The sequence below is a fragment of the Tenrec ecaudatus genome, chromosome 11 (genome assembly GCF_050624435.1).
Source record: "Tenrec ecaudatus isolate mTenEca1 chromosome 11, mTenEca1.hap1, whole genome shotgun sequence".
Classification (NCBI taxonomy): Eukaryota; Metazoa; Chordata; class Mammalia; order Afrosoricida; family Tenrecidae; genus Tenrec; species Tenrec ecaudatus.
The window spans coordinates 104769623-104793866 of NC_134540.1; the positions used below are offsets into that span (position 1 = coordinate 104769623).

At 47.5% G+C, this 24244-nt stretch overlaps 1 pseudogene; it reads right to left on the minus strand.

Annotated features, from left to right (window-relative positions):
* Window positions 1–8106: 8106 nt before the first annotated feature.
* On the minus strand, window positions 8107–22801 carry LOC142461024 (eukaryotic translation initiation factor 3 subunit I-like; annotated as a pseudogene).
* Window positions 22802–24244: the final 1443 nt, after the last annotated feature.

Below are 24244 nucleotides of genomic sequence, written 5' to 3' on the forward strand. Positions count from 1 at the left end.
TAACTGTGAAACTGATATTTTATAAAAATAGAAGATATTCAAGTGCTTTTCTTTCTATGGCTTTTTTGGGGGGGGTTCCTCTTCTAAAATCAAACTGAAATTTCAGACACTGCCTCTTTATTGTGTTCAAACTTCTTGTATAATAAAGAAATGATGTTTTAGATGGTAAATTCTTTGGGATGCCACAATTACAGTCAAGTTGGAGGAGGTGTGATGTTGGCATCGTGCCTATTTATTTATTTATTTTAAAGCTGTTGTGTTAACAACCAGTCAACCCTTTTATGCTGATGTATCAACCTTTTATAAAGTTCCTATTTGCCAATGCCTGAAACTCCATTTTCATTCCATTCTCCACCTGAGCACTAAGCACTCCAACTCTTCCATTTAAAAATGACAATGTGTGAAGTGTATGATTTACATTAGAAGAGGACTGGGAATTCCTATACACATTTAAAATTTTTTTAAAGGTTTATAGTTACTATCACACACTGATGAATGTGTGACCTTTGCCAGAGCTGTCAAGCTGGGAGAAAAAAGGTCAAGGACCCAGGACAATAACTCTTAGTCAATTTATTTTTGGTTGGTACAACACATCTCGTGCAAAGTGTGGTCCATCACAAACATGGGGCAAATACACTAAAGAGCACTGATTGAGCCTCAGAGACCCTGAAGGTACCTCCTTGGGGTTTGTAAAAATTTGTGTGCTGTGAGTGGTTGATGTAGTCTTGTCGTTAATAACTTGTATCTGAGGACTATTATTTGTACAGTTGAATTAATTTATTTTCAGGCCACCACCCTACTCCTGGAAGAGTTCAAAGTGCACCAAAGAATTATATTAATACATTTTGGTGAAACGATTGTCATTTATAATCCATGGTTTTTTTAAAAAAAAAAAGGAAAGAAAATGGAAAATCATCATTCTAAGCTTACTTGAATGAACAACGTAATGTGAGAACCAAGACTCTTCCTGCATGTGTGTTTTGCATTGTGTTGTTATAGCTCTGATTAGTGCATGGTGCTGTCACGTTGAAAACCTTTACATGTCTTCAGATTGCTATGGTGAACACAGAACATGCCGACCAGACCCTCTTTTATAAAGGAGACCAGAAAACTTGAATATAAGATAGTTCTACATTTTTAAAAGTTTATTTTGATTGTCCTAATCACTTTCAAAGCCCTTTCAAATAGACAATAAGAAGGTATGAACTTTGTGGGGCAGGGGAATAATTTATGTATTGTAAACTTATTAGAACAAAATATTCCTGATTTATAATGAGTTGTTTTATTTATACAACTTTTTCAATGGTAGTTTGCACTATACCTAATTATGCTACATGTTTATTTATTATGAGACAAAGGAATATGTATTTTATGTATTTCACCATGCATAGGGTGACTGCCACAGATTTATTGGTTCCTGATACACCTAAAATTAAAACTTTAAAATGTGTACCTCCGATAGAAGAAAAGCAAGAATGATTATGAAGTAATTTAATAAAGGTATTCTTCCTATGTATTGCTTATGTTTTACATAATGGCACATCTGCCACTTTCCTTACAAAGACTACACGTTGACATTAACATTTAGAATCTTTCTTCCCTCTTGCTTTCTTAGGTTGTCCCTAACCAATAAAGTATTTACAATGTGACTTAATTTATAATTTAGAGAATATAACCCCTCTATGAAGATGAATCCCTGCAGGTTGAAATAGGCTAGCCTACGTTTTAAGCTTTCCTGCATGCATCTGTTAAGAGAGCTAAGTTAAAAGTACTATCTTGAATTACTAAATCAGTGAAAAGACAAAAAGTGAATTTTAGCATTTCTGTGGTCAAAGAAAGTGAGGCAAGATAAACCCTCAGTGAGCCTCCCAGAAAACAGAAGAAAGCAAAACTTGTGTGAAGCTAAGTGTTGTCAAACATCCCGAATGAAGTTTAGTGAGCCTCAAATGCCTCTTCAATAACATGGGATGGGGACAAAAATTCAGTTTTATCCTGGATGATTTGGGGAAAGCCACTGCTCAGGCCTTGGGGGCAGGTGCTGAGAAATCCAAATTCATGGCAACAAATTCAAGTGGCTTAAAGGACCTTGGCTAGCCACACCGACAAGGCTGGGCATTTGCTTGTTTTTATTTTAGCTGATACAAAACTGACAAAAGGCAAATAGTTAAACAATTGGAAGTAATGTCAATAAGAGTCTCTCCAAAAGGTTATAGTGGTGTTTAAAAGGTTTGTTAAATGCAGTAAAGGTGAAACAGGTTGCAAAGAGTTGTTTTAAGCCAGATGACAATGATCAACACACGAAGAAGAAAAACACTCATAAATGAGGACCCCAATCAATGGGAGAACTTATCGCTCTCTAATGAAGTTTCTAGTGAAAAGAAGGGTGACACAAAGCCCCCAAGACATGAATCATTCATGGGAAATATAAAAGATAAAAGATATCTGACAATGAGGAGAACCTTGTATAGAGTGTATAAAACAAGTTTCCCCTTCTTATTTTCTGCTTTAGAACGCACAATCTCCCACTCCCAGCGTTCTCTGTCCAGTCTATAGAGTTAAAATTGACCACTGCTCGTCCTGCGCCACTTCAAAGTAATTTAGTCCAGAACGGAAGGCTTGGCGCTTGGACAATCTTCATGGTGTGTTAAGATTTCTATGGCAATTGGCAAGCAAGACGTTCCCATCTGAATATGTCTCAAAGAAAGCCACTTATTGACACTAAGTTGGCTATCATCAAAGACTTCATCTTTCCTGGGCAAAACGTGGCCCTCGCAGACACTGTTTAAATCATTCATCTCGCTTTGTTTTCCAAGCTAAGAGAATCTTCAAACACATGATTGTTTGGGGTTTATGTCTTGTTTTCCCCCTCATTCAAATATCTCTTTGGGAAAGCTGATGTTCTAAAATCTGAAGGACTCACAAAGAATTCGAGGGGAGCAATCGTGCTCTTGTAGAGAGTTGTAGATGGCCACACGGGCACTGTTACCTTGGGATGGGAAAAGAGGAGACCTTACCCTCTGGGCAGGCCGGCCCCACGAGGCACAGATGTATTTCTATAGCAGTGTCCTTATGTTTGCCATCCACTTCGAGATGACTGGCGTTGATGCTACCCATCAACCCACTCTTTGTATGAAACAGGAACTGTTTGCCAGAGGATGTTTTATTGTAGTTTCTTTAGGAAGGGAGGGAGGGGAGCTATGGAGACGCTCCCACTTTTCAGATGCTCACCTGAAATCAGAGGAAAGCAAGGTAGACGACAAGGGATACCAAACAAGCCACTCACTGCTGTGTTCACCCGGTCACCTCATCACCTCCCTGCCTGCCCACCCCGAGTATACTATCATAGAGCACATGGCAGGGGTACCCACTTTCCTGAGACTGGAGGGTGGCCAAGGAGCCCCTGGAGTTGTCTGCCCATTTCCCCTCTGTGGACAAATCTTATACAAACCCGTGCCCACACCCAAACACTGCAGAACATACATTCACACCCAACATGAGGGCCGCCTCAGGCAGGGAGTCAGCATTGCTATGGCAATGGGCAGAGCCGGGCAGAGCCGGGCAGCTCCTGGCAGAGCGACCAACGCTATTAAGACACGCTTCCAGCGACCTTTACTTTCATGCCACATCAGTACTAGTTCCGTCCCGTTTACCACCTCAGAAGTATATCCATACACATACATATTTCTGTTTATATGCACACATACACGCATCGATATACATATTCATCACCTTTTTGGTTACGATTCCCCGGGAACCTTCTAGCCTGAAAGAAAGGAGAGAGGAGAGAAAGCAGAGTAGGGGTGAGGGGTGATGAGTGTGTGCGTGTGTGTGTGTGTGTGTGTGTGTGTGGAGTGGGGGGGTGAGAGAAGGGCAGGGGTACCAGAGCCCCAGTTCCTCTTCCTTCTCTCCCCACCTAAGTACTTTTATTTGTAGAACGATTGTTCTTTGTTTATTTAATACAAGTACTGTGTGAATGGTGAAAAATAAACACGATGAAAAATAACCAAACAGATGATTCCTCCGAGTGAAAAAGCCCCGACTTAATAAAAGTGCGAGGCAGTCACCGCTGAATGAGAAACCCTTTGAAGTGGAACTTATTATATGAGGAATACTTCGGGGTTGCCTTAACGACGCCGCTGAATCGAAAGCGCTCGCCTTTGTCAGCGATTTGTTCTCCTTTGCTGGGGTGCCTGGAGAAATTACTTACATGGGCGGCCTTAACATGCAGCCTGCAAATCAGTAACTTTGCAGCTCAGACTTGCAGACGCCACTTTGCAAGGGACAAAAAGAAGTCAGGGGGGAAACGCACCGGCCTTTCACGCTGAGGCTCTGGGCATGGGGGAGCACGGGTGTGTTGGGGGCAGCAGATAAGAAGTTGTATTACAACGCGCCCCCCTCACCGAGCTCCCCACCTCCACTCGGTTCTCGTCCTCCCCACCCCAAGCCTGACCTGGGGCTTGGGCCGCCTGCTTCTCCAGGGCTCTCCTGTGAGGGGCGTGCTTCTGCGCTGGGGCTGGGAGAGGGCCTTTCCCAGCAGCTCGGGCCATATTTAATATGGGTCGTTTATCACCAAGGCGCTTTGAAGGGTCGCCTCTAGCCCTGTGCCCATTAGAAAGGAGGAGGTGACATTTAAACTCCCGTTTTCAAGGATCGCAGGGGGACTTCAATGAAAAGGCAACTCGTTTGTCTTAGGAGCCTGGAAACAGCCCCCTTCTCGATCCTTTTGACCACATGGCATAACTCAAAAACAATAGTTCAAAAGTGAAATGGCATCGTGGTGTTCACTCGGAGACAGGCCCCCATCTAGCACCAGAGAAAAGGGGTAGTCCGCAAGACAATGTGCTTTTTGTGTCCCGCTCTGTCACAAGGATTGTGTTGTTTGCTTTGGAAGCTGCGCCTGTTATACTTTACTGAAAGTGCTTGTGTTAAACAAGAGTTATAAGTCATCCAAAACAACAAACATTTTGATTTTCTTTGCCTAAAGGGCTTTCCCTGGCTATGGGCACCGTGAAAAAATAATGTCCTTGCTGAGAAAGGAACACCAGTAGTAGCAGTACAAGCGGGCGCATGAAATATTGAATGACACGGGGGAAAAGAGCTTGTCCAGGGGCACTCAGCCCTAAAGTCTTTCTTCAACTTTGTCTTCGGTGGCTGCTGGACTATTTAAGATGGTATTAATTAAGGCAGCTTGGGATGCCGGCCGGCCCCTTCGGCTGCGCTCCGTCAATGGACCTGTGTCCCCATGCTCTGCTCACGCGTTGGCTGAGCCTAGTGCAAATGTCACCTCTCATTTGGAGGCTGAAGAGAAGGGCCCATCCGACGTTAACAGCAGCAGGGACACTGGCTGTCTTCAGCAGGCGTTAAAGGAATATGAAGGCCTGGGGGGCGGGGGGGACAGAAAGCACGAACAAAATGGGAACAGCTGCCCTGGGCGGGGGAAGAGAGGGTGCGTGGTGTGCACTGCACACACCGCTGTTGGCACATTTTGGAGGCGGTTGTTTAGCAAACAAGGATTACACAGGACTCTCGGGGTTTGGTACACTTCCTTTCTGTCGCTCCTGCGTGGTGACAATTAAAACTCCAGCCCTGTAAAAATCCACTGGACAGTTTGGCAAGGGCTTTATTTTACAAAGGGACTCACAAATGCTTGGGACAAACGAGCATCTTTGTGGACTTCTTCCATCCTCCTAAGGGCCCCTTCCCATATCACAAAAGATCACAAAAGAACCTCAAGTTTACAGAGAGTAAAACTGAGACCTCGGGCAAGATGCCGAAAAGGATGTTGTCATTGGCCCGAGGAGGTGGAGGTAGAGACTCTCATTGAGACCAAAGGCCCAGGCTCAAGTGAGGTTCTGTTGAAGGCCCCAACAATTGGGCGAATATAACTCTATACCCCAAATCCAAGGGGTTGATTCAAAATCACATGGATACTATTTTCAGTAGTGGGTAATTCCTGACCACTACAATCCCCGTCCCCACCCCCACCCCCCCAAAAAAAGAATGCCGCTTATTGCTAAGTAACTGTGGCATACACAAAATGCATCGTCCTATCCATTCTTGATGAGGAAAGACAGGCCTTGGCTGAGTAGAAAGGTGCAGGGCACACTTAGTCCTGAGGACCTCTGCAGCCAGAGGCCCCACCATGCCCCTGTCTCTTTTGATAGAGTTCCAGTTGGACACAGGCAGCTTTTTTTTAAGTCACGAGGCCCTTTGGAGGTAGCGGAAGTGGCAGTCAAACTGTCCTTGCCTGGTAAGGTGAATGTATGAGATGGAGCCTTTCCGGTCGGACCCCTTCCCAAGTTACTGACAGCTACAGCAGTTCAGTACCCTCAACTTTAGATCCGTCTGCAGGGTCCTTGGGAGGGCCGCAGGGCCTCCTGGATCAGGGACCCTTTCTGTCCCTCCCTTTCCTGTTGAGGCCAGGCTCTGTACTGGAGGATTCAACTTGGATCTCTTAATTCCTGAGAGCATGAGGCACCGAGAGGTGGTCAGATGGGGACACGGCGAGTACAGACCCAGCAAAGCCCCATCATGTCTCCCACAAAACCTAGACTGGAACTAGCAGGCCCAAACTGGGTTCTCTTGTTTTCTATCTTTCCCCTCTTCCTGCTTGGCTCTCCCAGTCTTTTCTTCTGCCACTTCTCTTTTGGCACGAGAAAAGATGCCTTTGGGCATGGGTGGAAAGAGTGTGTGCCTGGGTGATGCACACACACACACACACGCACACTCATGCACAACTCAGGCCCCATCCCCCTTTTCCACCCTAGCCAGTACCCTAGGCACACGCTCGCTCGGGTTCCAGGCACCTTGCCAACAGCGCGCGAGCACCCAGCGTGGCACACTGGCTTATGTGCAGGCACAAAGTGGCGGGGGTGGGGTGAGGAGAGCGGGGTGGGAGGCGGTGGATGCCTCTGACTGCGGCCAGCGCGCACAAGTTCGGCGCTCAACTTCCCGCTTTTAACGAGAGCCAGGATCCCTTTGGAGAGGCCCTCGGGACGTGGCGGCGGGGCTGGGAGTGGCGTGGGTAAGCAGGCCTGCGCGGGACGCTCGCGGCGGGGCACCCGGGCGCTGGAAGCGGAGGGCGCGAGGGTGCCCGCGGCCGGCTTGGCGCTCAGCGAAGTCGGCGCGAGCAGCTGTGACTTCACCTATTAGCCCTGATGTCTTTCCAAGGAGCCTGGTGGAGTTAAACAGCCCACAATAGGAGCTCTAGGGCGCCTCCAGCCTGACCTCCACCCGGGTTTAATAGTTTCATAGGAACTTCATTAAATCAATTACTTAGTGAGCACATCATCATTTATTTGTAATTAGCAGTGAGGAGCGCGTTCGCTCCCCCAGCCCAGGTCCCAGCGGGGTTGGCGGAGTTCTACAAGTACTTTGTTTGCTCTGAGTGTTGACTCCAGGCATTATTCGGCCCGGGTAATCTTTACGTCTTAATCTAGCATTCAGGGGGCGAAGGGAAAACAAACAGGGCGCAGGCCCGAGGCCAGCCCCGCGCTCACAGCCTCCCCAGAACTCGCCCCTGCGCTCGGCCACGTTGGCCTCGCTCTCCGCGTCCCCCACCTCCGGAGCGCAGGGGACCGAGGGACACAAAGAGGGGCCAGAGGGTGGGGGGGGGGAATGAGACCGATAGGAGGGCCAAGAAGAGGGGTGGCAGAAGAGGGGATGGGGGTACTGGAAAACAAGTCTTGAGAAGCGATCAGCCAAGGGAAAGAGGCTCGTGCGTGTGCACAGGCGGTGTCGTGGGGAAGTGTGTGTGTGTGTGTGTGTGCGCGCGCGCGCGAGCTGCCGGGGAGCGGGGCGGAGAGATGGGGGTGGGAGCAGGAGGTACCTGCTTGGCCTGCGCGGAGGCAGCTCGCTGGGTGTCCGGGCAGCAAAAGTGCTTTAATTTGGGGGCTGCAGCCCCAGGCGCAGAGACACGGCAGCCCACAAATTACCAGCGAGGGGTTGGCGAGGAGGGGGGCGTTATTGAAAGCTTGGCCAGAACCTGCGCGTGCGGAGCGACGGGAGTAATGGCTCCGCGAGGAGTCGTGATTCCTTTCGAGTGTAATAATCTCTCCCCACACGCTACCGCGCGGTCCAAATACCGTGCGATCGGATCGCAGGCGTCTAGGCTCTCGGTGCCAAAAACGTGGGCGACGCGTCCCTGGGCTCCTTCCCCAGGCCCAATTTCCGCTCCGAGTTGGAGAAGTCCCTGCAGCACAGGAAACGGCTCAACGTCGGCGACTGGACCCCTCTCCGGAAATGGAGGGAGCCTGGGAAAGCCCGGGCAAGGCGCGGGAGCCCTGGGTCCTCAGGATCAGTGCCCCCTGAGCTTGTCGGGCACGGGGCTGGCCAGTCAGGGCTGTGCGCACACGTGTGCCGTTAGGAACAGGCGTGGGGAGAAGTGGACTTCTGGAAGAACTGGGCCCAGGGGATCGGTGAGGTCAGTCTAGCAGATAGGCTGTGTTTCTGGGAGGTTTTGAAGATAGGGGTTGACGTGTATATGGGCTGATTTGGGATAAGATCTGAGATATGGGCAGACGATGATTTCGTTATTGATGATTCTGTGACTTGTCAGTTTATGCTCAAATGGACCCGACAGAAGACTCTTCAGACCTTGCTGCCACAGTGAGTGGCTGCATGGTGGTAGGATCTGTCCTGGGGTGGGAACAGGAAGGCGGTGCGTGTGCTGAAAGGCCTGCTTCTGGGCGTGCGGGTGGGGGGACACGCTTTTGTGTGAGAGTGGCTGCATTCCTGGAAGTGCAGAGACCCTGGCATGGGTTCTCACTGGCCTACTACGATGTTAGGTCAGCTCTGTTCAGCCTCCTCCCCGCTCCATTCTCTCCTGGTTTCCCTTTGCCTCAGGTCTCACCACTCTTCACTGACGCTGTTCCTCTTTCAGCTTATTTACTTCCATCTTCTGCCCAAAGGTCTTTTGCATCCTTGCGCCTGCTAGACATGAAGATGAGGAAGAGGCAGCGGGCAGCTCAGATCCTGTTTCAAAGTAGATTTTCCTGCAGCCCAGATGAATTTCGAAGGTTTAGCTGAGCTGCCCGAGGTTGCTGACCCCCCTAGGATAATTGAGAACTTGAGCCAGCAGTCAGAGAAGGACCACCAACCAGGGAGAGGCATCCTTTAAAATATCAAAGCAGTTTGCTTACCCCTCTCCTTCCTACTCACCCTCAGTCTACCCCCTACTTCCGGTTTCCAGAGTGAGTCCATGCTGAACTCATTCAAATAGACTCTCAGAATTTAAAATGGGTGCATAAAGCAAAATCTTAGTTGTTGACATTCTTTGGGACCCAGATACTCTTTAGAATCTGTTGTACAGACTTTTACTTGGGCATATGGAATATCTATGCACAATGTGTTAAGTATTGGGATGGTACCTGCAAGGTCAGTGGTTCAAACCCACCAGTTGCTCTAAGGGTCAGGAAAAAGAGGAGACTGATCCTAATAAAGACCTGCGGTTTCTGAAAACTTCTAGGGAGTAATTCCAGTCTGTTCTATAAGATGAACCTGAGTGGATTTGGTTTGGTGCATGCATGTTCAATGAATTAGTATATTTGATCTGACATGTCTACATGTTTATACATTATAATCAAAGTCATCAAGTAGATTGCAACTCATGACGACTCTATAGAGGGTTTTCAAAACTGTGACTCTTTAAAGAAGTAGACAGCCTCATCTTTTTTCCACGGAGCAGCTGCTGGGTTTGAACTTCCAACCTTGGTGTTGGCAGCCCAAAGCCTAACCTGCAGCTCACCAGGGAGCACATCTAAAACCCAACCGTACAAATGATCAAGGCCCTATACGTCCTCGACCTAACTAAATGAAGGTCAGCCTTGAAGGACGCAAGAGTGAGAAACACGACCTTTAGAATCAACGGCAATTCCCTCAGACTGCTCTCCCGTCTCCTCCCCTTCTCTCCAGCCCTCTGCACAGTTTAATAAAATAGCATTTGGAGAAAAAAAGGAAAGTCAGGGGAATATTTTATGAGCTGGTAGGGATTTTGGTGAAGTGGTTAATTTAGAAAACCCGGTGGCTGGTTGCAAAGTTTGCTTAGTGATATTCAAATGTAGCATTTCTCTCTGGGCTCCAGACCCTAAAAGCTTTTAGGATTAAAAGCTGGCTCAGGAGGACTCTGTTCTCCAGGACTCTGTTCTAACTCCACCTTTATTGCTTTGTATCCCTAGCAGCTGCCCCCGAGCCCCTCCCCACATCCTTGTGGGGCCACGGCGCCCGTGCAGTCCAGGCTGGCCTCTTCTAGCCGGCTTTCCTTGCTTGACTGGGGTCCTTGCCTTCTCGCCACTCCGACAAGACAACTCTTCCCTACCAAGTCACAGACCCACCTGATCTGTACAGACTTGCTGCCCCGGGGCAGTTTTCCTCTCTTGACCTGGCAGGGGAAAGAAAACGTCTGCCAGCGATGTCTTCTAGACTCAGAACTGAGCCAAAGCCAGAGGGGTGGGATCCAGGAGGTCTCTACAGTCTCATTTCTCGTAATGATACCGAAGGGAAATTTAACTTTAATGGAGGGCGGCTCTGGGAGAACTTGGAATGGGAGGAGTTAAAGCCAGTGTTTCCCTTGAGAGGAGAGGGCAAAGGTTTGTAGCTCTGGTCAGTTCTTAAGTAAACGAACCCAAATTCAGCAAGACTTGAAACAGTCTATGGTCTGGGTCAGGTGTTAATTGTGTTACAGATAGAGACTTCTGGGTAGGTGCAGGCCTCTATGGGCTATCCCTTGCGGCCCCCAGACTCAGCCACTCAGGTAGCTCCCGGAAAAAAAAATCTGCTCATTCCTGGGAGAGGCAAACTCGTGTGTGACATGACTTCTCAGAGAGGAAACCTATCAGAAGACCGAAACACACGACAACCAAGCCAGCACCCTCCGTGTCTCCTGTTATTTCTAGTCATTTCCTCTCTAAACCCTTTATTAAAAAAGCCCTCCAAACTAACCGACTCAAAACAACCCTGTGGATTTCTTGATTATAAATCTTTGTAGGAGTAGAAAGTCTAGTTGTTCTCGTGAGAAGCGACTGGTGGTTTCAAACCCACCCAGTAACCCACCACGCCAGCAGGGCTCCTTGAGGCCCTTTATAACCAACCCATACATCGGAAGGCTTGGGTTGTCCAGAGGCAGACGTGTGCATTAAGAGGCCTTTCGTGTCCTTGGCCGTGGACAAGGTGATGGGGTAGCTAGTCTATTGTCTGAGGCAACCTCCAGCCTGAAGGATGTCGATGGAAAAGAAGCAGAGTAGTCACATCACGAAAAATGTCATTCTCGGTTCTCCGATTGTTCTGTAAGATTGGTACTGGGGGGAGGCCAGCAGAATGGGTGAATCAGGGGGGCAGCCCCATCGAGGAAGGGCCTCGATGAGATGGCTTGGCACGGTGGGTGGGTGGCTGCAGCCACAGGCTCCCACATGAGAACAGTCCAGTCGTGAGGACAGCGCAGCAGCAGGCGGGGTTTCGTGCTGTTGTGAACAGCAGGGTCACTGTGACGTGGATCTGACTCGAAGGCACCTCACAAACAACAACAATACTGGGTTTCATGTGGGCATTTCTGTGGGCATCATGAATGTCTGGGGAATGGTGGACTCAAAACCTCCCATTTCCTGAAGGGCAGGAGAAGCCTGGCCTGAGTCTACGCCGAGCATCAACCTGCCAGGGAGCTGGGAGCTCAGAGGACCAGTGGGTGGACCAGGGCTGGGGGCTGGGGTGGGGTGGCGCTATTTTCCAATTCAGACCCTGTGTAGGAAGTACTAATAGGAGAGGACAGGGCAGGTTGTAAGAAGCTTTCTATCCGTAGCTGCCATGCTTTTATTTGAACCCCACATCGTTGGTATTTTTTAAAGCTTTTATCTATCTATTAATCATTTTATTGGGGGCTCTCACAACTCTTGTTACAAACCATCCATATTCGTACATCTATTCCATAGCAGGTATTTTTTATGAACCAATGTAAACTACTTTACATTAAAGGGGGAGCTTCTAGCCACGAATGCAGAATATCACAGTTCTCACTTGGATCTGGCTTCCCGAGGTCAGGAACAGACAGCTGGAATTCAGGGGAGAGCCAGGCCTGTTGTCCTCCAGTCCCATTGTGTTCCCATCTTTGCCTGTGTGTGTGTGTCCGTCCATCCAGCCCTACCCAGTGCTCCTGCTTCGGAGGAACTATTAACACATTAATATTATCAATAGCAGGCAGTGCTGGAGCCATTAGGGATTTATTAAAACATCTGAAGCAAGTCGTTTCAAAGCGCTGATTTGTTTTATAGTCAGTATTACATTTTATGACAGGTTCTTTTGCCAGCAAAAGGAGCACAGAAGAATCATACACAGTTCAGGAGACCGGAACCGGTGCCCTGTGCTGCCCTGCAAATTTGTGTTCCTGATCCCTGGGGAGGCTTCTGTGATTCGCAGACCACTACCAACCCTTTGCTGACCGACCAACCCCAAAGCAGACGGGAGGGTGCCCTCCCCTGCCCCTCCCCTGCATGTTTATTGGTAAAAGAACTTTCCATTGCATTTCCCCAAATTGAGAAGCCACCAAGGAAGCCAGCAGCCAGAAGACCAGGACCACATATGTTTCTGGCCACTTCTGCTGTTTTGCTGTGGCTTTCCCCAATTTCCCAGGAGCAAACTCTGGACAAAGCCCTAGCAGCCTGCCTTGTTTTCCCAGTATCAAAGGGAAGCAAGTAGCAGGTGGCTTGGAGGAGGTGGACACGTGGATGTCACAAGCCGGGGACTTTCCCTCTCCATCCAGGTGTTCCACCCTCTTCCATCTTCACCCTGCGACCCCTCCCCTGACCCCGACCCCAAAGGAAGAAGCTGGTGTCTCTTGATGGGTGGGAGAAGAGACCACCTTTGGACCCTCCCCCCATCGGGGCTTGTCAAGGCTCCATGTGATGTGTGGACCCCCTCCCCCAGGCGGTCTCTGGGTTGGGAGATAGCGCTCAAAAGTTTCTTCCTCACGTTCCCAGGGAGCAGGGTTTGTAATATTTTACAGCAGCTGTTTAGCATTTCCCTACCTACTTATTAAACACGAAAGGGAGTAAATTAAAATGGCAAAGTAAAATGAAATAAAAGGCGTCTTTTCTTTCTGTAAAGAGACAACACCTAATTAAGGAATATTTGAATCCCACAAAAATGCAGCCTCTCACGGGTGACATAAAACCTCTCCTTTGACACCGGGAACAAACCCTAGAAAATTAGGGACAGGCCCAAGAGGTAGTCCTTTAAAACGAAAAGCTCCTTCCTCTTGAGACTTTTGACTACCCCGCCCCCCCTTCCTTTTTTCCTCGTCCACACTCCCGGGGGAGTATTAAACTCAAACAACTCCTTTGAGTTAAAGTTTTTTTGGGCTGCCGCCAACCCAGCACACACAGCCAGCCGCCTCCCCTCCTGCCAGGGGAGCCTCGCTGCTCCAGCTCCCGGCCATTTGTTTTCTTCTCCACGCAGCCGCCTCCCCTCCCCCTCACCTTCTTTTCAGCCCTCCTCCTCGGTTCCATCCCAGTTTCTCCTTTGTCCCCTCCTGGCTGTTTGCGACCCGTTCTCTACCTCCCCCATCTCTTCTGGGAGACAACCTCCCCACCCCCACCTCCCATTCGCCTTCAGCCTTCCCAGCTGGGTGAATGGGGACCCTTTTCTCCTGTTCTCCTGGAGGCTTCTCCCTTTTTGGACGAGATACCAGAAGCTTTGGTCTCTTTCGGCTTGATTCCACCCTCACCCCTCAATTCAGTCTCTCAGTCTCAAAGCCTTCCTCCATTACGTGTGGGCTCTTCATGATGGGCACGACCCGTTGTTACACAAAAAACCCAACAAAACAAAACCTGTACTCTGAGGCCTGGTTGCCAGTTCTCTTTTACTTAGGAACTCTCTTGGGTCTGGGCAGAGAGACTTTTTGATTTTTGTTTCATCTTATTTTCTGATCCTGGCACCCAGACCGAGGTAGAACTCTCTGCTGTTGTTCTACGTTGCAGTGCAAGGCAGCCTGGTGCACAGCAGAACTACAGGTCTTACATCAGACCCACACCCGGGATCCCCAGATCGCCAGGCCTTTCTTCCTAGTCTGTCGCAGTCTGGAACTGGAAGCTCTGCTGACACCTGTCCAGAGTCTGCATCTCCCTCACAGACGGGGGTTCGGGGGGCAGTTGCACAGCATTGGGTAGGAATGAAGCTGGGTCTTTCTACTTGGAAGGTCAAAGTTCCACCATGCAGCCTCTAGTGCCCCTGTGGCTCAGGGGCTGATTAACCCCAGAGTGAGACAGGAAACGAGGCTCCTGTCCTCGGTCGGTCGCAGTTCTTGCGCTTCTCTTGGAGAACATTAAAGGCACTACTATTCAACGCCTCCAAACCCAAATCTCACGGGCATGGAGTCGATGCCGACTCACAGCGACCCTACAGGGCAGGGGAGAGCTGCCTCTGGGTTTCCGAGACTGTAATTCTTGACAGGAGTAGAAAGCTTCATCTTTCTCCCGTGGGGTGGCTGCTGGTTTCCAACTGCTGACCTTGCAGAGAGCAGCCCAGTGTATACCCACTCTGCATCCAGTGCCTCGGACAGGACTTCTCCTCCACTAGCTGCTCAGTGAACTCGGTGTCTCTTCAGCTTCTATTTAAAAGAAACGTTCTGGTTTTGCTGTTCAGGCTTCTAATTCAGAAGAGAGAAAGAAAAGAATTGCCCATAGGATGCGGTCAAGAAAAATGACTTGGAAGATCCACATCTTAGCATTCTTAGTAATGCCTTGCCCCACGCTAGCCTTTCCGAAACTGTTTCTGGCCTTTGATGGCTTGCAAATACTACAAAAGTCTCTCCTACACCACAAGGCAGAAGAAGGTGGGGCCAGAGGTTCCTAGATCCCTGTTTATTAAACAGTAAAAGGAAATCATTTTTTTTCTTGCCTCCAGAAAGAAGGGAGGCTATTTCCTTGGCATTTCCTTCTGCAGATGGAGCCTGCGTCTGACTTTGCCACCAGAGGGGTGTGTGTGCAATAGAAGCAAGGCCTGTTTGTTATTCCCTGATCTGTTACAGAAATATTTGCGACACTCAGTCCAGGTCCAAGGAGCCCAGCTCTCCCAGCCCCAGGGCTACCTTCTCATCTCTATAACATCTGGATAGGGGGAAAAAATAATTAATTTCTTTAATTTCTCATCTACACTAAAAGGCCTATTATAGTTCCGTGTGGAATTTTTAGGGAAAGGATCATCGTCATAAACAATACACCCTTATTTCTAACACATTTAATCTTTCACGTGTATTCCCTGATTTGGATCCTTCAGAGTGGAGTGTCTTTTAATATTCTTACTCATGGCATAAGTTGTGAGTATTTCAGAAGGGAAATGCAGAATAATGGGACGTGTAGAATCCAGTGAGTCCAAATCTCAGCGTCTTCTTACCAAAGCATAATGGTCAGAAAGAAAGAAATGGCAAGACAGTGACATTGCTGTTTGGTGACTAGATCACGTGCCTCTTCAGAAACAATAGGATCAGCAGATGAACAGGGTTCCATCCACCCAGGATTGCTTTTCAAAAGAATGTCATTCTTGACTTTGATGGGTCCAAAAAACAAAACAAAACCCACTGTTATCCAGTTGATTCGACTCATAGCGAACTCATAGGGTGTCTGCAGCTGTAAATGGTTACTGGAGCAGAAAGCCTCATCTTTGTCTCATGGAGAGGCTGATGGATTTCAAACACCGATCTGGCACTTAGCAGTCTGTGGTAGTTACATAATCTGGTGTCAGTTTGGGACTTGGGGTGGGGGAGGGATTAAGGTGTAGGGGTGGAGTCTAGTCTGTCAATTGGGTAATAGCCAATGAGGCCTCTGTGTGGGCATGGCCTTCTGAGAATTCTGGGAACTCTGGTACTTTTCCTCCTTGGTGGCCAGAGCCTCTCTCTCTCTCTCTCTCTCTCTCTCTCTCTCTCTTTCTCTCTCTCTCTCTCTCTCTCTACTCACTCCCTTGAAGACGCTTTACTTATAAGACACATGGTGCTACGCCCTGGGAGCTGGAAAAGCCACATGGACCTACTCTGATGCAATCAAACCTCTGAAGCTGGAGAAGCCACTTAGAGACCCTTGCCAATGCTGAGATGCTTATAATGCCATTGGATCCACAAGACTTCCAACTCAATGACCTGTGATCCACCCACATTTGACATCATTGCATGTATTTCATGGGTCTGAAGAGGACTTTATAGATTGGTATGGGACATATGGACTAATATTGGACTGATGGATTTGATCTGAACTGGGCTGAGATGTTTTCTCAATATTCAATTGCTCTTATATATAAACCTCTTTCTTATATACATTTGAGTGTCTATGAATTTGTGTCTCTAATCTGCCCAGACTAACACACAGTCCAACACTTCCCCGACAGAGCCAAATGGGTGTTTGCCTGACCCTATTCCTAAGCAATACTCCTGTTCATGAGGTGCCCTCTTTGATGTACAATCCAGAGTGAACCTTTCTCCTGAGAAGACCCCCCCCCCACTCTCTTTTCTATTGAAACTCAGCTTATCTGACCTCTCCCTCATCTTGTGGATTGTACCTTTCTTTGAATTAACTCGGCCAGACCTACACGGTGTCCTTCACAAACACATTACTTGGATAGAGCTTTTTTCACCTTCACAAGCCTTGCAAGCAGATGTTTGTTTGTTTGTTTGTTTCAGCTCTAGGTAACTGATGAGGAAGCTGAAGCACAGAGAAATTGAATCATTAGCTCAAGGTCACTTAGATAGAAGTGGCCAAGCTGGAAGTCTTGGCCACCAACACTATGTTCCTGGCTTGTGTCCTTTGGTGCCTTTCACCCTTCACGATTGTTAAGCACCTTGAACGCATTACCTCACCCAAGTCAGCGAGCGCCCTTGGCCCCTTGGACGACTTCCTCCTCAAAGCGTGTAACCTCAACCACACTGACTTCATAGGTGTCAGGGCAGGAGACTGTGAGCTCTGGGGTTTTCTTTCTTTCCCTCTTGAAATGTTTTATTTTATTATTATTTTAAAATATTTTTGTTGTTGAGAATATACACATCTACACATACACCAGTTGAAATTTCTACAATCCAGTGATTCTATTTACATGCTTCCAGGTGGGCAACCATTGCCGCCACCACCACCACCACCCCTTTCTGCTTTCTCACATTAAAATAAATGCTGCCGAAGAATAGCCCAAGGTCAAAAGAACCAACAAGTGTACTTGTCTTGCAAGAAGCACAGCCACTGTACACTTGCACAGATAGGACCTGGAAACACAGGGAATCCAGGACGGATGATCCCTTCAGTGCTGAGAGTGGCGATACCTGAAGGGTGGAGAGGGGGTGGGGTAGAAAGGGGGAACCGATTGCAAGGATCTACATATAACCTCCTCCCTGGGGGACGGGCAACAGAAAAGTGGGTGAAGGGAGACACCGGACAGTGTAAAATATGACAAAATAATAATTTATAAATTATCAAGGGTTCATGAGGGAGGGGGGAGCGCAGAGGGAGGGGGAAAATGAGGAGCTGATGCCAGGGCCTTGGGTGGAGAGCAAATGTTTTGAGCATGATGAGGAGAACGAATACACAAATGTGCTTTATACAAGTGATGTATATGTATGGATTGTGATAAGAGTTGTATGGGCCCCAATAAAATGATTAAAAAAATAAAAACAAAACAGAAAAAGGAGCACAGCCAGATTGATTCTTAGATACAAGGATGGCGAGACTTCATGTCCTGCACTTTGGACGTGTTGTCAGGAGACACCAGTCCCTGGAGAAGGACATCATGCTAGATAAAGGAGGGGGGCAGTGGAAAGAGGAAGACCCGCGACAAGGCGCAGTGAGTGGCGATGCAATGGGCCCACACGTACGAAGAGTTGGAGGGATGGTGCAGGCAGGACTGGGCCATGTCTCACTCTGTTGTACATAGGGTCGCCGTGACTCAGAATTGGCTGATGGCACTAACGACATAACAACAACAAAGTAAATGCAGTGCTCTTGAGGTCCCTATCTCATCTCCTGTTGTTGTCGACTTGATCCCCCCAAATAAGATCTCTTAAAAGACCATAGCTCCAGGCAGATAGGTTTTACTAGTGAAGTTAGCCTACTGTTTGCTTTATAGGCTTTACTAGTGAAGTTAGTTAGCCTACGGTTTGGTTTTAAGAAGACTTCAGGGCCTATTTTTTAACTTAAGGTTTAAAGATTATTTCAGATCAAGAGTTTTGGGGTTGCATCCAGACTCCATGACTCCAGAAAATCTGAATTTCATAAAATTCTATTTGCATTTACCTTCTTTTGTTCAGAATTCTTCTATATAATCTTTTGTCAACATGCTTAGAGCTGGTGGCTAGGCATCGTGGCACGGGGCAGTTGTTCATGGAGGCAGTTAGTGACGTGTTCCATAAGCCCCCCCTATTCCTGACTCTGCTTCCTCTGTGGCTTCAGGGGAAAAAAGACCCACGGGCATACCTCTGTTGGTCACTTTGGTCCTCAGCATTGTGTGTCTACCTAGGAGGCAGAACAAAGGCACTAAATGTGTTAGTAGACCAATTATAATTACATGAATCCATGACCTTGAATCTCCGAACCCAGGAAGCCAAATCCCCTGAGATGTTCAGTTGTGTACAAGCCACTTGAGCAGCTCTTCTTTTGTGGTGCTGGTTGCTGTTAATATATCAATGACCCAACTTTTGCCAATTCAGCTCATTACAGGTGTGTAACTTGCTGACAGCAGTCAGGCACTCAGGGTGCCGCCCTACTGTCAGTCACTGTGCTTCTTACCTCGCCGTCCACTGAAACTCAGCGCTCCGTAAGCAGTCACTCCTCCCCACCACTGCTTACCACCGACAAACTACGGTCTCCATGCACTTGCCCTTCTGACCTTTTTATGAGGGAGGTCACACAGTATTTGCCCCTTTCGATCAACACGACATCTTTAAACTCCATATGGTAGCATGTATCAGGTTTTCATTTCCCTCATTGGTTGGGTACTATTCCATTTTATATATGAACTACATTTTGTTCATTCATTCATTCATTCATGTTGAACATTTACCATATAAAAACCGAGTTTTTCAGCGCATTTTTTGTGCTGAAAAACTGGGGTTCGACTTATACACGGGTCAGTGGTACCCCAGCGAGGTGTAACATCTCGCAGGGGGGGCCAAGGTAACGGGAGGAGCTCCCGTTATCTCGCGGGTGATTGCCGTTTCTCCGCTGTTCATGCAAAGCCCCGCTGACAATGCAGGGCTTTGAATGTTTACTCACATCTAGCCAATCAGAGCCGTCCTATGACGTGTGTCTTTGAATAAGCCTTTTAAAGACCGTGTGCGAAGGATGTGGCATGAATGGATGTCATCTGGTCAAGCCCGACTAACAAAAGGAGGAAATCTCATGAAGCCTGACATAGAGTTAATAGCAAAGTGGGTTCGAGATGCACGGGAAGACATTCCAGAAGACATGGTGTGACGTGCCTTCCAGATATGTAGTATTAGTAATGCTATGGATGGCAGTGAAGACTGCGCTTTGTATGAAAATGACAGCAGTGATGGCGGTGACGGCGATCTCAGTGAGGACAGCGTCTATGATGACCTCACACCAGCTGAAGCTCTGCATTGGGATACAGATGATGATGAGGAATCCAGTTTTGAAGGATTTTAACTCTACATTTTAGCTTGGTTGCTGATTGAGCTCAGGGAATAGTACTCTTAGGGTATCATTGTGGATACCTTATTGTTTTTGTTGAACCTATTTTCCACTTAGTGTGCTGGTTTACTAATGTTAAATGACTTGTCCTTTTATTTATGTTTTTTATTTAAAATAAATATTTAAATACATTACTCCACTGGTGTCTCAATTTTTAGTAATTTTATTTTCATTTGTTTTGATTATTGAAACTCACCAATAGCTTCTGCATTTTCCACCCTAGCCTTATACGTGAGTCAATCAGTTTTTTTGTTTCCCAGGTAATAATTAGGTACCTCGACTTATACTCGGGTCAGCATATATTCGAGTATATACGGTAGATTATTTCCAACTATCGACTTCTGTGAATAGGACTACATTGGTGTATAAGTCTCTGCTTTCAAGTCTGTGGGTATATACCTAGGAGTGGAATTGCTGGGTCATGTGTCAGTTTCATGGAGTCCTGGTGGTGTGGTGGGTTACATGTTGGGTTGTTAATCAACAGGTCACCAGTTCGACTCTACCAGTTGCTCTAGGAGAGAAAGAAGAGGCTTTCGGCTCCTGTAAAGATTTACAGTCTCAGAAACCCAAAGGGGCAATTCTACTCTATCCTGTAGGAGTTGGAAGGCCCTTTGTGGCAGTAAGTTTTGTTTATCTGGGGAGGCAGTTTATGATAATCCTGTTTGTTTGTTTTTTCTTTTTTGGGGGAACCACACTGCTTTTCACAAAAGTTGTTCTAATTTGCATTTATATCAGCAATGGATAAAGGTTCTAGGGTTCTCAATGGCTAATTCTTTTATTAGTAGATTGCCAGGTCTCTCTTCCAAGGTGTCTTTTAACAGACTCGAATCTGTCACTCTTTTGCTAGCAGTTAGGCACATTAGCCATTTGCACCTCTTTGCCACACGTATGTATCCTAAGGTGTATAAAGACACATTTAACCCTTCCTATGAGAGCGTAAACTGCTTGAGGAGGCAGACTTCCTTGCTCAATCTAAAATATTCTGTAGTCTACTATCATAAGAGAGAAAAACACACTAAAAAGGGGTTTTCATAAAAACGGACATAGACTAATGGTTACCGAGAAGGGGTAAGAAGGGGAGCGAGTAGGAAGAAAATAAAGACGTGAACATTTTGCACAACTCTAGTTAATACTATCGAACTATTAAATTATATGGGATGTAAATTTTATGCCAATAAAACTATTAAAAATAAGTAACTATAATTAAAATAGCATTATAAAAAGAAGTGAACATTTATTTAAAATATATACATAGATAGCCACATATATAGTTGGTAGCAGAGATAAATACAAAGGTAAACACTTAGACAATAACAGAGAGAGATAGCAGCATCGACGGATTTTTAAAAGTAGAGCCAGAAAACGGAAATAAGTAAAATAGATGGTGCTGTAGTACCTATCATTATTATCATTATTAGCTGGATTTGTTCATCACTACGGACTCCACGTACATTTTAATTTTATTTTGCCTCCTCTTTTTGAAGCCTTGCAAGCCACTACTTAGCTTTGAGGGATTGTCATTTGTTTGTTTTTAAAGAAACGTACTACACAGATAATATACAGCTCAAGAAATGAAATCAACAACAATATCCTTTTAACCCCCCATTTTTTGTCCCCCCTTATCCTTCCCTTCTTTCTGTTCCCTTCCTTGACCCAGGGATGGGGGAGGTGCGCTGTAGTACACACTATCCAGAGTTGATGCACATATTTCGAGCTAATTCCATTGGAAAATGTATTCACGCACCAGAGATTTATTGACACTGGTATGCCACAAGTACTATTGGACCTAGGTGAAAAGTCAAAAGCTCCTTTTATTATACATTAATTTAAACGTTAGCGAGGAAACACATCAAAAGCACATGGATTTTGTCGTTGTTCAGATTTTTTTAAAACAACTTTCAGATACTGCATTTGAAAAATTGAAAATGTGATATGATAAGGTCTAGGGAACTACTTCAAAATGGGTGATCAGAGAGTGCGTCTCTGGGGAAATAAGATCTAAGGTGGGATTTGAATGACTACAAGGAGTGGGCTATGAAGGTGGTAAAGGAAGGACATTCTAAACCAAAGGAATCGCTTGTGCAAAGGCCCTGAGGTAGAAAGATTGATGTCCAGAGGTCATTAGTAGTTTGCAGGGGTTCTCAACCTTTGCATTACTTTTGTTTGGGGCCAGATAATTCTTTGTTGTGAACACTCGCCTCGTAGGATGCTTAGCAGAACCACTGGCTTCTACCCACTAGATACTAGTGGCAGCAACCCCCCAAGTAGCGACAGTAAAAATAAAACATCTCCAGACATTGCTACATGTCTCCAAGGGGAGAAATGACTCCTGATCTAAAATCACGCCATTGGAGAAACAGACGGGTGTGGTGACTCCACAGGACGTGAGATGGAAGATGGCTGCAGATGAGGCTGGGTCCAGGTCAGGAAAGGAGTTGAGTTTTATTGTAAGTACAATGGAAATCTTGCCAATCCTGGTGGAGGTTGTGGCTACATCCATGGCTTCTTGACCACCACCGAGCACCACGTGGTCATCGTTGGGAGAAGGGTGCTCTGTGGGGAAAGTCTTCTGGTGGTCAGGGTCAAGGGTCAAAGAGCGTGGAGGTGTTGCCCTTGGATGCGGTGATAAACATGGCCGTGGCCCTGGACCACTGATGTCATGGATCTCTGCCCAGAGTGCACCTTACTTCTCCAGACTCTGCGCTGTCCTGGCTGAGCTCTCGGCTCTCATGGCAGCGATGATGCACTCCCCCCTCCTCGCCCCCCTCCCCAGTCCTGGGGTTCTTGAGTCGCTTAAAGGGCCCTTCACGGCTCCTTGCTGTTGCTCTGGCGTAGGTTCCGCAGGTGGAAGGACCTCACAAAGCACTGGTAACCCATCTGCTTGTCTGTGGAGGACATGACGAGGTTGCCCCCAAAGTCAAAGCCACAGGTCCAGACAGCTGAGTTGGTTTTGGGAAGGGCCAGCCGCTTCCCTGTTTCACAGTCCCAGAACCTGGGAGGACGTGTGTGGCGTCCGTCGGGCGTCCACGCCACCCAGCTCCAGTGTGGCCCGTGTAGGTGCCCAACCTCTCACATTCCACGGAGTACCAAACGTTGGAGAGAGGGTCCTGGGCGGAGTAGACAGAGGCAAACATGGCAAGAGACTGCTGGTGTGGGAACAAGAAGGGGGTACTGCAGGAAGACCGAGCATAGAGAGGGGGGACTGGTTTTAAATATATATACAGATGGACATTTAATCCCTAAGAGTAGGATGGAAGGTGTGGAGCAGCAGTTCTTAACCTGTGGGTGGCGACCTCTTTGGGTGTCAAATGACCCTTTCACAGGGGTAGCAAAATTACAGTTATGAAGTAGCAACAAAAACAATTTTATGGTTAGGGGGTTACCACAACATGAGGAATTGTATGAAAGGGTCACGGCATTAGGAAGGTTGAGAGCCACTGGCGTAGAGGGTAAAGAGATGTGGGGGTGGACAGGCATTTTTGTGAGTGGGAAAGTTAGGGGTGTTGGTCCAATTTCTCATCTTGTAGCCTGAGGGTAGGAAAAGGGGTAAAGGCATAGGAGACGACAGGAGGAAGTGTGCGGTGCCATTTGGGAAGTGAAAAAGCCAGGGCAGTACATTAGCAGCGATCATGAACATCATGGAATGTTCTTTGGGATTGGTGAGTGCACACGAAGGACATGAAAGTGAGACTAGCCAACGAGGTTGGAGGAGAGGATGGGGAGCTGCCTTCCATGGGGTTGACAAGAGACAGCAGCGAGGGAGCAGGGGTGTGTGCAGGGCGGTGATCACCAGGGTGGGCCGTGTAACTGAGGCTGGATAAGCTGGCGGGGGCAGGACAAGGTGGCTGAGAGAACGGTTGATGGCCACATGACGGTGACACCTTCTTGCCTCCTCCCCACCCCCGATGCCATAGACCGCAGGGTCCAATCTCATGTAGAACGGACCAGTTAATGTGGGTCCCCATTCCTATGGACACCCGAGAAGGATGTTCAACAGAAGAGTCACCTCGTAATCTCTCAGTGTGCCTCAGACCCGAGAAAGCATCCCAGGTCCCTAGGATACAGACACACCCCGCACCTAATTAGGTAAGAGAAGAGGCATATGGCGCTTGCGATGAGGGAAGAGGTACGTTTTCTATGAATAGCCTCGCTATGTGAACAGACAGGCTGCCAGATGATTTCACTGTATCTGATCACACAATCTGGGCATCCACACTGTGTGAAACCCCCAAAGCTTCGGAAGCTCACACATGTCCTCCTTGCTTCCTGCATCTCGGGCCTGGCTTTTCTCCCCTCAAACTGAAGTGGAGGTGGAAGGGCCTTCCTTTCTCAGAGCCCTGAGCTGTTTCCATGCTTGCCTCATCTGTGGCTTTCGTGTCGCTGGATTTATTTCCTGCCATGAGGAAGGCCCGCCCTTCTTCACAAATTTACTGCTGGCCCTTTGTGGTAATTTGGTGTTCTCTGATTTTTCTCTACAAAGAAAATGATTTTGGGTGCCTATTCCTGAAAGTTGAACTTGGCTTTATGTTTAGGGCTTTACCGTTGACGGGAATGTGCACGGGCTTTTGTCAACACGT